Source organism: Archocentrus centrarchus, chromosome 13 (genome assembly GCF_007364275.1).
Source record: "Archocentrus centrarchus isolate MPI-CPG fArcCen1 chromosome 13, fArcCen1, whole genome shotgun sequence".
NCBI classification, from domain to species: Eukaryota; Metazoa; Chordata; class Actinopteri; order Cichliformes; family Cichlidae; genus Archocentrus; species Archocentrus centrarchus.
Genome location: NC_044358.1, coordinates 28323251 through 28337862, shown reverse-complemented (window position 1 = coordinate 28337862; position 14612 = coordinate 28323251).

The following is a 14612-nucleotide window of genomic DNA, read 5'->3' as shown; positions in this document are numbered from 1 at the left end:
AAATTAGAGCTAAGCACATGGGGAATAAATTTAGCTGGCAGTTTAAATAGATGTCTGCCGAGTCACACAAGTTGGACTCAGCACACATATGTCTGTAAACGGCACAAAAGAGGAGTTAAACTTTCTGAAAACCTGGATATTAAAGCTTTTGATCAAATTTTTCTCAAGGTTTCCTTTCTTTTTCCTTGAGGTTTATTCATATGGAGTACCGATTCTGAGCAGAGATGTTCATGGCATGCTTATTAAATATAAGTAGGCCATATGAATTGACACAAGCCACCTTATTAATGTGATTCTAAATACACACGCCCCTAATACACACCCCTTTGTTTGAGTGGTTTTTACTCTACAAAGCAAATGTGCCACAGGGTGAAAACAGACAGGACAGCAAGCACCTGTGTACAGTTCAGCAATATAAGTTATTTAATGTGCAGCTCTTCAGCCTGAGCTCTAAATGGCTTTTATTAGGACACTGCAAGTACTGTAACTTTTTTTTTCATCCACTACAAGTTTGTGTCCAAACTTTTGACTAGTACTTTATGTTGAAAAATGTGGTTTTCTGTGTCTCTGAAACCTAAAGATTGATTCTTCTGAAAGTTTTTTTTTTTTTAATTAGAAACATAATGCAGTACTATAACATGTGCATCCAAAAAATATGTTTGCTGTCCTGTTTGTGTCAGACTTCATCAGGGGTAGGTTGGTAAGCTTTTGGCTTTAGTAGGTTTAGTAGATTAAGTGTTAGTGTAAGTCTGAGCTGATCGACCATTTAATTATATCAGAAAGTAAGAGGAAACCCATCCATCCATCCATTTTCCAGGGCCAGGTCGCGGGGGAAGCAGCCTAAGCAGAGAAGCCCAGGCCTCTCTCTCACCAGCCACCTCCACCAGCTCATCCAGAGGGACCCCAAGGTGTTCCCAGACCAGCCGAGAGATATAATCTCTTCAGCATTGAAAAGAAAACCCTTTATCACGAATATTGGGATAACACAATGGAAATGTGCCCGTTATTCTGGTAATCTTGCTAAGGAAGACTTCTTATTTTTCTTTTAGACCGCTCCCTTTAGCAGTCACCTCAGCGGATCATCTTCCTCCATCTCACCCTATCCTTAGCATCCTCCTCTGTCACATTAACGCGCTGCATGTCCTCCTTCATGACATCCATGAATCTCCTCTTTGGTTTTCCTCTTTTCCTCCTGCCTGGCAGCTCCATCTTCAACATCCTTTGTCCAATATATCCTCTATGCCTCCTCTGCACATGTTCAAACCATCTTAACCTTGCCTCTAACTTTGTCCCCAAACTGCTCAGTCTGAGCTGTCCCCCTGATATCCTCATTTCTAATCCTATCCATTTTAGTCACTCCCAGTGAAAATCTTGCTAAGGAAGACTAAACTTGATATAATACAAGAATATTTCATGCTGGATGCTTTGGAAATGTAATATCATCTTCACTGATTTATCTATCTAAGAGTATTATGCGTCAGAGCATCACTGAAAAAAACGCATGTGTCTGAACCTGAGCCTAAAACCATGAAATCTACATTTTCTACTGTCTGGGTTTTGTCAGATTTCTACTTTGTGACATCCCTGTACTTTTCTAGCGATACGGCTCTCTAACATGGAAGGCCAAAAGTCAGAGTAAGATATGCTATGTGAATAATATATAAGATATGTTACCTAATAAAATATAAATAACATTTTCAATATTATTTGTGCTTTAAAATGATCAAAATTGATTTACCCCGTGGTTACGTTTCTAGCATTTCTTTGCATTTATTTTCTGTTGTTTGCAGAGAGAAGCTTGACACCAAGGAAAATATACATGAAACAGAACCATTTAGTCTGAAATCAATAACAATTCAGAAATCATCTATCTTGGAATTTTACTGTGTTCTTATGATTCTTTATACTCCTGTACAAACAGTTATTTCAACAATGCCAAATATGTCTCGAAACACCTGTGAAAGTAAAAGGAAGCTAACATGCTGAAAGCTGCTTTCAGCAAGCTCAAGTCCTGCACTGGAATTTTCTTGTCAGTCAAACCACCCAGTGACGTAGAAGTTCCTCAGACTCAGGCTGCAAGTATTTGTGGCTCGCCTGCAGCAAATTCCTCAACTGTCACATATCATGGGTTATAATGGGTGTGGCCATTCTCTGCTGGCAAGCAGCAGCTCAGCTTAACATATTCCCCAGCTAATTTGTGCTTGTTTCAGTCTTGTTGGGCTTGAGAGGAATAAAAAGGGACAGTAGTGACAGAAGCGAGGGGCAGGAGCAATCATTTTGCTTCTCAGCATTTATGGCTGTGTTAGTAGGTGCATCTGGATCTGGACATATAGCATGTGCATGCATGTCCTTTTCTGCGCACGATTATGGGTTGCTCGTAGGTAACCACCTTTCCTTTAGGCTAAACGCAAACCAGCTAATGCTGGAATATCTAATGCAACATGACAGTTAGCCTGGTCTGCCCAACTGTCTCTGTGCACAGTGTCTGGCAAATAAAACCCAATCATCTTCCCACAAGATCATAGGACAGTTTAGACAGTTCAGGGAAATGAAACCAGCAGTTTCTGAGAAGTTTATGATCTCTGAAATAACTTTCAGTATGCTCACAGATACAATAGTGACTTTTTTCTGCTTTATAGCTTCATGAATTTATATTTAAAGCAGCTGAGGTGAGCTGAGCAATACTGTGTTACCTTGTAGCTGTGACCAGAATGACCTGGTCGGAGACTAGAAGAGCTCTGAGAAGAGACTTCATTTTAAATGTAATAATCTGTTTTACTGTATAATGAGGAGTATGGCTTAGGATAGACCAAAACAGCTTAGTAGAGAATAAATAGAAAAATTACAAGAATCACACTCACAAGAAAATTAAAAGATTTTCAAAGAAGCAGCAATGCAAGGTTCAGTTCATCAAATCGCCCTTTGATTTTTCTCGTATTTGTAATCAGTTTGTCTTGCTATGCTGTTTTCACTCTTTCTCTCTCTCCCCTCGTGGAACCCACGGAGTGTTATGCAAGGTGATGAGCTGTATGACAGAACAGCAGTAGACGAGGGCCAGAAACCAGCAGGTGGACTGCCAGGGCACAGCAGGGGTCGTTTTTCCCCTCATCTGCAGCACACCAGTCCAGTCGAATATCACCCTACAATACTTTAATCTCCAGCGGGCTCGCCCTCTCTTTCTTTGTCTGTCTCTATTTCATTTTGTGCCTCTCTCCATTTTATCTCTGAAAACATAGACAAACAGAAAAAACACACATGCAGCAGTGAGGGCAGGGCCTTTGTCCCAAGCAGCCAGTTTGTTCTGTGTTACAGTCGAGGCTTACATAAGCAAACATACCAAGAGCAGCTGCTTTCAAAACTGACTACATGATGCATTCTCTTTTATACAGTGTGCACAATCACATGTACGTGTTGGCTCAAAGATACCGTAGATGTTGCAAATACTGCACACACAAAAACAAAAGTTTCTTCTTTGGACATGTGTGCAGTCTAACACTGTCTTATCACTGTGTCTGATAGCAAGGCGTCACCAGAGGATGTTTCCTTGCCCTTGGTTCCTGTTTGGGCGCAACAGCTCTGACAAGGGCCCAGGATGTGAACTAAAGGGGAGGTGGAGAAGAGCAACACAGATGGGAAATGAGGACGGGTTGAGACAGAAAGGGAGAGCGAGATATTTGAGATGATGAGAAAGGCAGGAAGGAAAATGTAGAAAAGAAGAAACAGGGAAGGAAGGAAGGAAGAAAGAAAGAGTGTGGGCAGAGGGGTAGGGAAGATAATGAAAAAAAATCGGAGGATGGATAGAAATATAGTAAGCAGAACCAAGCTGGACATGGTGAAAGCTTTGAGAGATGGCATGTGTGCATGCATGTGCACAGCAAGCCTTCTTGGAAAAGCACCAGCCTTCTTTCTCACTTCTTTCACTGATGTGTCTCATCACAGTCCCGCTTGGCTGTCCTGCTGCATCTGCCCACCCACCCACCACCACCAGTCAAACACGCTGGTGGTGGTAGTGGCACTCTTCCTTTCTGCTCAGCTTTCAGTTTTTCAGTCTCCTGTCCTTCTTCTCCCTTCGGGTTCTCCTTTATCTTTCATGACAATTAGAGAATGCTAGCATGGCTTCTCGATGTGCCTGTTCTCAATATGCATTCATGTGCATCTTGGCATGGAATATGAACTGCACCATGTGGTCAAAACTAACGGGACACCTACACATTACACCTGCAGGGCCTGCTCAGCCATGGAAAACCCATGCCATGAAGCTCCCAGTCTTTATGCTGATGTTAATGCAGGGGAGGTCTGGAGCTGTGCAGTTAGTGAGTCAGCAGAGTGTTGGTGAATTTTATGCACTATGCACCTCAGCACTCAGCGCTTGCTGTGGTTCCTAAATGCTTCCGCATTCCAAGTTTGCTGGCACTATTAGTTTAACGGGAAAGAAAACTAAGCATAAAACAACATTTTAGTTTACAGAAAGTGTAGGAGAGAGGGTTCTGCAGTCTGTTTAGTACCTGTAGTAAGCTAGTGAATGACTGGCTATTCATAGAAGCAGGAAGTCAACTTTTGATAAGTCACTGTTACTTCCTAAAGAACTAAAAACAGGCCCAGTGCAATTCACAGTCTTCTTATTATCTACATATCCACCAAAGCAGAAAACTGAAATGCAAAACAGAACCACAGATACTCAGTTTGTTGACAATCAGACATTTTAATTTCTGTTGGTGTGTTTTAGGGTGTTTTTTTTTCTTACAGGGAACGTTTCAAGTCATTTTTGTTTTTTTTCCCTCAGGATGAGTCATAATTAGGCAGTGAAAAGCCTCAACTGGCTCGTTTAGTTACGCTCTTTGCTCAGATCCACGTCAGACACCACTTGTCACTCAGCTGCTGGGACTATCAGAAATATTCACGAGATTCAGATGTGCTTGAGTGGAGGACATTTCAGTGAAACAAACACTTAAATTGAACACCTGTGGTACCTTAATCAGCTTACAGTAATACAAAGCCAGACAGGTGAATGTGGCAGGAAGCCAGAATGGGGTTCACCTCACTCCAACTCAGCCTCATACAGTAATGCTGTTCAACACTGAGGGCTCACACAGATCTGCACAGACATTGCAGACATTACTGTGTGTGTGTGTGTGTGTGTGTGTGTGTGTGTGTGTGTGTGTGTGTGTGTGTGTGTGTGTGTGTGTGTGTGTGTGTGTGTGTGTGTGTGTGTGTGTGTGTGTGTGAGAGAGAGAGAGAGATCTCTTTTCTTTCCTGTAGGCACAACAAGGTTATGTTATCTATGGAAACACTAGTTAGTCACCCCAGTAATAACACCCTAAACACAGCCTCACAAAAGTGCACAAACAGCAGGCAAGCAGAGTGTCACATTAAATTATGGATTATTGTGATTATTCATGTTTTCACTACTCATATTAATTACACATTAATATATTTTTAATCTATAATATGTTGCATGGTTATATGAAATATATCTAAGAGAATAGGGCAAGTTAAATTATGATTAAATGATTAGTGATTAGTTATGATTAGTTAGCAGATGAAGTAACTGTTCTAGAAAATGCATGAATAGAGTCAAAGTCAGGATAACAGGAGGCATTCCATTTTTTTCTATTCCTTTAACTGACACTGCATGAATATCCTTGTCACACCTCCCACCCCACTGCAAGCTAACCAACATCCACAGCACGAAACTATTGAATGGACAAGAGGTAAATTGATATCAGCCCTTCATTAAACCTGCGCTAATGCTGCAAACATGTTTTGGCATTATAAAAATTCTTTAAGCAAAGTTGTTGAGGCAATCAGTAGTTGTGATGTAATTTTCATAGTTGCATTCATTGCTAATGGCTTTGCAGTAAAAACATTACTGCAGTTAGAGGTAAAAAGGCCAAATTTTAGCCAAAAGTATGGTTATGAAATACCATTCAAAGACACAACATTTTCCATGACTGCTCTTGTACCCTTATGTCATTTGTCCAAGTTAAAACTACTGCTAAGCCACAGGCTTTTCCCCCACATGTGTATTGCCTCTGTCTAGCTGCATGTCTGGGCACATCACGGAAAGGCCTGACCCACCCAAGTCTGGATTTGACTGCCTACATGACTGCTTTCCTGAAGGGTGTGAAGGGGTAGAGAGGGGTTTGGGCTAATGGAGGGAAGAGGAGACGGACGGCACAAGGGAGGGAGGGATCTATGGAGGAAGGAAAATGTGGGTCAACACAGTCAAAGCCCTTTCACATGTTCCAGTCAGCTGGAATCTCGCCTCCAGTCCAAACCAGAATGTTATGTAAGAGGTTATTGATCTGTGAGAGTGCATGTCGGAAAGCAGAGTGCCAGTTGGGGCTGAGGCAGCTCTTTGGTCTCTCTGCTGCAATACTGTAACATGGTGTCAGAGTATTCCTGGCACAAACTGAGCCACTGAATGTGAGATTTAGAGCTAACATGAAACAAGAGATTTGGCTGATATTTAACCTGCTCGTGTGAAAACACAGGCCCTGGCACCATGATACTGAGAAATAAAAAGTGCCTGAGAGTGGTCTGTCAGCTCTAATAGCTACCACTTGTCACTAACATGTCTTCACTCAAAGTCTCCCTTTTGGAATGATGTCATCACTTTCAGCAGCCACCGGTCTGCCAACCTGTCTCCATCTATTAGCTTCAACAGTTCGCATTCCGTCTTTTTTTTTTTTTTTAGAAAGCGAGGAGCATATTTTACTTACTATCATGGTTATTCATGCCAAGCATCAGATAAATAAGGGCGTTTGGAAAGAACAGAGGTTGGATCAGACTGTCTGAGGATAATGTGTTCCTTTTAAACCAGCAAGGCTAATCATATCAGTAAGTAGGCCTTGGCCCTCGATGTGGCAACCAAGATAAACCTTTTGGAAATGCTGTTCTCCAAGAATTCAGGCACGACTGCACATTGCCATGGCTTTTTTGTCCTCACATGCAAAGGGATCAGAGTTCCCTGCATGCCGTGGGGAATAGTGGCTAATGAGTAGGAGAGTGATGTAACAAGTGACACATGGACCAACATAGCCTTTTACACCTTAAAAAAGCTAAAAAAAAAGTGCTAGAATTGCTGCCAAGACATGAGCGTCAACTGTTACTGAGCATAAAAAAAACCCTCTGTTTAGTTTCCTGGTTACAGTTCCATGAATGAATGCGGTTGACATCACACCCTCAACCAGCTTATGAAACTGCTGGATGTGGATCACATGAATCAATGAGGAAACAGCTGATTCCTGTTTCTGGCTTGGGCTGCAAACAAAGTGGGTGATTCTGAAAAGGGTTCAGGGTTCAAGTGAGAACATTTCCTGGAACAAACAAGTTTAGTGTGGAGAAGTGGAGAGGGCAGTGGTCACAGTACACTGACTACAGAGAGTACAACAACCACAGATAGGAGAGCACAAGGAACGTGACACTTTGGTCCAAAGTCTAATCTAGTGGGGGTGGAATTGCTTTATCTACAGTTGTCATCATTGTAATGCAGAGACTGTATGCTCACCTGGTGGCATGAGTAAAATTAACTACTGTGTAAATATAGGTTTTAACATGTGTTACTTTAACCTGCCCAATGTAAAACTCAGCTGGCTTTTTTTTTTTCAGCAAAATGCCACAATGCACTGACCCCAGTAACCAAGTACTTTTTTCAGTTAAAATTAAAAGTTAGCATTTCAAAAAAGGCCACTGAATGTTAAATACCTACATAGTTTCTTTAGTTGTTATAAAGATGCCAGAATTATGGAAACTACCATCCCAGAGACAACAATGTCAGTGGCTGTTTCGGCAAGCTGTTATTGTAACCTATAGATGTGTTTAAAGCTAGGTGAGCTCCAGCAGGTGATGAAAAATGTGTGCTGGTGTATGCTAGGTATGAAACTGCACTTTGACCTTTCTAATAGGCGTAGACCAGATCATGATCTTTTCTAAAGCCCTGAATAAGTAGCTTTAGTGCCTAAACCTAACCGACCAGCAAGTCAAATGAAAACTTTAAAAAGGTCTCGGAACAGACTTGAACTTGAAAATAGACTCACATCAATGACCATATAAAACATGGATGCAGCTTCCAAAGCGGTAGTGCCCTAAACCTGCATTCTATCTGAAGACCACCAGATGGCGATAGCTGTGGTTGCAAAAAGACTTCGAGTCCTGTAGAAGTCTGTGGGAAAATGCCTTTCTGTCTCGAGCTCTGTAAACACTTTCCTGCTAAATTTATGCTCATTTTGGATCATACTGAATAAAAAATTAGGTCTGCTTTGCAAATCTTTGTCATACAGTGTTTCTAAATGGAGGATTATCTGGGCATGAAACCATGCACTTGTCAAGTCGTTAGCCCTTTTGATTTATTTATTTGTTTATTTTGGGTGTTTTTTGCAACCAAGATGATGACGGTGGAAGTGCTCATCTCGAGGTTTCAAAACGGGACTTTGGAAACTAGCGGGTGACATCACAGTAACTACGTCCACCTTTTATGCTGTCTGAGGTTCACATCCAAGGGTCTCAAAATCAGCCATTCTATCGGATCCTGCTAGAGAGATGTGCACCAATTGTTCTATGGCATTGGTGTCATTATGCACCTGCTGCGATAGAAGGATCTTCTTCTAAAGTTTTGTTAGAAGGTTGCAAGTCAGGTGGAGGAGTAACAGTAGATTTAGAATGAATCTTTGTAAAGCCTTCAATGAAACCTATGCAAGTGGCTGGTACCATCACCAGCATTCATGCTTTTGTCTGGTGTTTTATAGGCAGTGGCAGCCACAATAGAAACAGACAAAATGCAGAGACTTTTTCGCTCCTGGGTCCCCACTCTTTTTTGTAGTCAGAGCATTTTTTTTTCCCTTTGGAGGCAAACATTTGTCCTTCAAATTTTTTCACTTCTTTGTGCATTCTCTCATGTCCATTCCGCTCTCTTTCCAGGATGAGTCCTTATATTGAAACTATATTTGTCTCTCACTGAGAAATTCAAAATGTGCAGCAAAAAAGTAGCTGAAAATGCATAGGAGGACTCGATGGCACTGAACAGACCAGTCACAGTAATTGTGAATTGTATTGACACAACACGTGGTTACATGTCCAGGGAGGTGCACATCAGGTTATGGTGCAATGTTTCAGAAGGGCTTCCAGTTACATCATACCTATAGCGTAGATTTAACACGGAAATATAAATCACCTGTTAATCACAGATTTGTCAGCCAGGAGTCTATGTTTTCTGTCCCTTTGAAAACACTCTTTGAATACACTATATGCCAAAAGCATTCACTCACCCATCCAGATCATTGAATTCAGGTGTTCCAATCACTTCCATGGCCACAGGTGTATAAAACCAAGCACTTATTCACGCAGACTGCTTCTACAAACATTAGTGAAAGAATGCATCACTCTCAGGAACTCAGCGAATTCCAGCATGGTGCCACAATAGGATGCCACCTGCTCAAAAAGTTAAATCGTAAAATTTCCTTGCTACTAAATATTCCACAGTCAACTGTTAGTGGTATTATAACACAATGGAATCAATTAGGAATGACAACAAATCAGTCACGAAGTGGTAAGCCACATAAAATGACAGAGCGGTGTTAGCGGATACTGAGACGCATAGTGCACAGAGGTTGCCTACTTTCTGCAGAGTCAATCACGGCAGACTTCCAAGCATCATGTGGCCTTCAGATTAGCTCAAGAACAGTGCATTGAGAGCTTCACGGAATGGGTTTCTATGGCTGAGTAGATGTATTCAAGCCTTACATCACCAAGTGCAATGTAAAACATCGGATGCAGTGATTTAAAGCATGCCCCCACTGGACTCTAGAGCAGTAGATCTATGAGAAGATCACAATGATCTCCATGAACAGGCTCCAATAACCATCACAGTGGCAGACATCCAGGAAAGAGTTGCACAGCAACAGGCCCCAACATGATTCACAATTACTAGCTAAAGAAGGTAACTGCACCCCATGAGCGCCTAGCAGTACAAATGAACCAGCTGTTAATGGCTAAGACACACCCAGAATAGCTAACGGAAGGCTGGACAATCCTGATCCTCAAGGATCATCAGAAAGGACTGGTCCCATCCAGCTATCAGCCAATAACCTGCTTCAGTACAACATGGAAACTCCTGTCAGGCAGTCATAGCATATATGAGCGGAAGGAATTGGCCGAGATACCAGGGGAGCAAAACACCAGCTACTGGTAGATAGAGCAGTCACTCGAGACTGTAGGACTAGACTGACCCCACTAGTGTTCTGTATAGGCCTGATTCCCCTTAGTCAGATCATCAACAAGACTGGCTATGGATACCGACTACAGAATGGAACAACCATAAGTACCTCCTGTACATGGATGACATCAAGCTGTATGCAAGGAGTGAACGAGATAGTGATTCACTGATCCACACCACCAGGATCTACAGCAATGATATTGGAATGTCATTCGGACCAGAGAAGTGTAGTCGGATGGTAACTAAGAGAGGAAAAGTAGTCAGAACTGAGGGGATTACACTACCAGAAGTACCACCAGAGAGTAAGGCAAGTCCTGAAGAGTCAGCTGAATGGGAAGAACAAGATCCAGGCTATCAACACCTATGTCCTGCCAGTTGTCAGATACCCTGCCTGGGGTAATAAGCTGGCCAAAGAAGGAAATAGAAGCCACTGATGTTAAGACAAGAAAGCTCCTTACCATGCATGGAGGGTTTCACTTCAAATCCAGCACCCTGAGACTGTACGCTAAGTAGAAGGAAGTTGGCTGAGGACTAGTGAGTGTCAGAACCACTATCCTAGATGAAACAACAAAGATCCATGAATACATCAGGAAGATGGCCACAAAGGATCGTGTGCTTAGTGAGTACCTCAGGCAGCAGAAACCAAAGAAGAGGAGGAAGAACAGGAACTCTGGAAGGACAGGCCTCTGCACAGTATGCACCACCAGCAGATTGATGAAGTGGCTGAAGTAGAGAAATCCTACCAATGGCTGGACAAAGCTGGACTGACAGACAGCACAAAGGCACTAATCATGGCAGCACAAGAACAAGCTCTAAGCACAGGCTCAATAGAGGCTGGGGTGTACCACACCAGGCAAGACCCCAGGTGTAGGCTGTGCAGAGATGCCCCTGAGACAACCCAGCACATAACAGCAGGGTGTAAGATGCTAGCAGGTAGGGCATACATGGAACGCCATAACCAAGTGGCCAGCATAGTATACAGGAACATCTGTGCCTAGTATGACCTGGAAGTCCCGAGGTCAAAATGTGACACGGCCCCAAGGGTGGTTGAGAACAACAAAGCTAAGATCCTGTGGGACTTCCAGATACAGACAAATTTGTGATGGCTAACCAACCAGACATCATAGTGGTGGACAAATAAAGGAAGAAGGTCGTAGTGATAGATGTTGCAATATCAAGTGACGGCAACATCAAGAAGAAGGAACACAAGAAGCTCAATAAATACCAAGGCTCAGTGAGGAGCTTGAAAGGATGTGGAAGATGAAGGTAACAGTGGGCCCCGTGGTAATCGGAACACTTGGGGTAGTGACCCCCCAAGCAGGGGGAGTGGCTCCAGCAGATTCCTGGAATGACATCTGAGATCTCTGTCCAGAAGAGCGCAATACTGGGAACAGCTAAGATACTGTGCAGGATCCTCAAGCTCCCAGGCTTCTGGTAGAGGACCAGAGCTTGGAGGGCAAAAAAGACCACCCGTAGGGGCGAGCTGGGATTCATATATATATATATATATATATATATATATATATATATATATATATATATATATATATATATATATATATATATATATATATATATATATATCGTCACTGAGGTGTGCCCTGCTATGCTGACTGTTGCAAGCCTGAGCACAACAATACTCAGAAGTATTCTTCTCCTGTGGCCTAATGGAAGTTTCCACTGCTGCTCACTGATTTGACTTCTGCACAATACTTCTCCCTGTTACAGAACAGAGAGGAAGAAGGAACAGTGCCTGACTGAATCATAATGTGGGTCATTCAATCTATAACTGAGTTGAAAGAGCCAACTCATTATCAGCTGTGAATTTTTATGCTAGTGTGAGGATGACTTGGCTGGTCATATTTGAGGAAACAGATTATAGAAGGCAGAGGATAGAACAGATTTGTATTGTGGGAAATGAAAACCACCTTTAGAGAGTAATTCTCCAGAGAGTGACTTAAAATACAAACTAGGCCAAAGTGGATCAAAGTGATGTTAGGTGAACAACAAGTACATGAGCTGAAGTTTCCTTTAGTATTCCCTGCATTAAAAAAAAGAAAAGAAAAAGTACAGTATGTAAATACAGGTTTCAGAATTTTTACTTTTATAATTAATTACCAAGTTACAAGCACTATTTTTTTTTTTAAATCAAAGACTGCTTGGTTCAATACAATAAACTCAGAACTCGGAGGAGCAGTTGCAAAGGTGACAGGTAAACATGGAAATATGCAGTAGGCATTTGTGTTTTTACTGGTTGTGACTTCAGAAAGATGTCTGTAGTGTCTCTTTGCTGGGGAACTTTGTGTTTTTGACAGCTGCCCCCCCTAGTAGCTGCCCAAAGATAATCTGACAACATGAGTAAGTATAACAAGCACATTTATTCCAGTGACTAGTGCTTATTCAGACAATGCCCCTTGGGTGTGAAAGATGGGTATAGCCCTCGAATGCAATGCTGTTTTTTGTTTGTTTGTTTTGCTTTGTTTTTTACTAGTAAATTTGCAGACCAGCACCAGCCACATACTTTCAGGGTCTGTACCAGGGGGAGTGAACACTTGGACAGAATTTAAGAGTGCATTTTTCACCTTCATTTGGAGGGCCTGAAGTCTGTATGCTGGCCCTTTAAAATACTGCAAAGTGTCATCTCACACGCACCCAACTTTGCTGAGTCATTGGGTTCAGACTGCTTTTGTAACCTCCACCCAGCAGGGCTTCTCATTGGCTTCAGTCTCCACACGGCACTCCACGTGGCTGCCAGCACTACTAATCAGTTTCTTTTCGCCAGAAGCCTTTCTTAAAGTGGCAGAGGTACTCCCCTCACTCCCCTCTGACTGGTGTATAACTGACATCTGCTTGAGAGGTACAGATCCCAGAAGTCCATAGGAATTTAGCTTTTGGAATTTTGGGAAGAGGGAAGCTGTGTGGTGAAGATGAAGAGAGACTAGGTGGTGAAGCAGTGGGAGAAATGAAATTGGGGACTGGGGAAGAGTCAGCATCGTGGAATTAAGACAGAAATATGTAATGCCTTTGACATTTAACCAATCACCAATGAGGTCAATGGCCAACAGTAAAGTTGTTTTATTGAGTCATTATATATCATATAAAACTAAGTAAAGGAATTTAACACCTATGAAAGTGACACCTGATATTTCAACTCTGCTGAACCTTTGATTCAAAGAATAAAGTGTAATGTGGATATGGATGTGGTGACATTTTATTTAAATTTGTAATCACCAAATCAGAATACTGTGCCTTATTGTCATTACATCTCGCTGGCTCTAAGATGAAGTGAAGCAAACAGATCAGTGTCAGTGGGATCTTGAAGAAGAGAAATATACAGTAGCTCAATGCAGTAATTTTTATGGGAAGTTAGGATTGAACGTGCAAAACATGCAAACCCATCTTTGAATCTACTGCGTATAACAATATAATGATATAAGAATCTGAGAAAATAATAAACAAAGTCAAATGTATTAACAGTTCTAATTGGATTGTTGAGAACAGCACATTTCACTTACTAATGTTGGTACCGCATGTGCGGTACCAACATTAGTACCAACATGGCAGTACTGTAAAAGAGTGACTTCAAACAGCACTTATGGTTCAGCAGTTAATGCTCCAAGTTTTAAGTGGATCAAATGAGTGGCTGATGAGACTTGTGAAGAACATGAAGGTAACTTTTATTAGATAACTTCATGTTCCCCACAGAACGATACCTACCGATTACGGCAATCTTCTGTCTTTCCATGTAGTGCCACTCCAGTTGTGGCATTTTTGGTTTGTAGCATGTCTTGAGAATTGTTAGATGGATTGCTGTTAAATCTGTAGAGGATATTCATGCTGGCCAGAGAAATTCTAACACCACTTGGCACCATCACCAAGTCACACTCGTCATTTGTACAAACCCAAATCACACTGAAGATGATGCCCTTTGCTCTACATTTAGTTGTACGAGCAAATGTTTGTATACTACCATGATTAACTCAGATGGTAAACATGGTCAGCACTGTTCCTGCTAAACATCTGTGTGCTAGCACTGTCATCGTGGTGTGCCTTGGTAGAGCATCATGGAGCCCTCATCATTGGCTTTAAAATCTTTCATTCATACTGAATTTTAACATCACTCACACCATTATGTAGCAACTGAGCAACTATACAAACTCAAAAATAATAGCATCACCATGCTATATAGTTACCTGCATCAATCTGCTATATAACTGATGCACAATTTTGTGGACAATAACATCTTGATCCTGAATGAGAGAGACTGTTTTTCCCTGCAGTCCCTTGCTGATTAAACCCTCTGACTCATGGCTTCGGGCTCTCAATTTCGTCTCCAAGACAGTCTCGTTCACTAAAAGCAGAACACCCCCTCCCCCAACCTGTTGATGTGAGCGCCTAT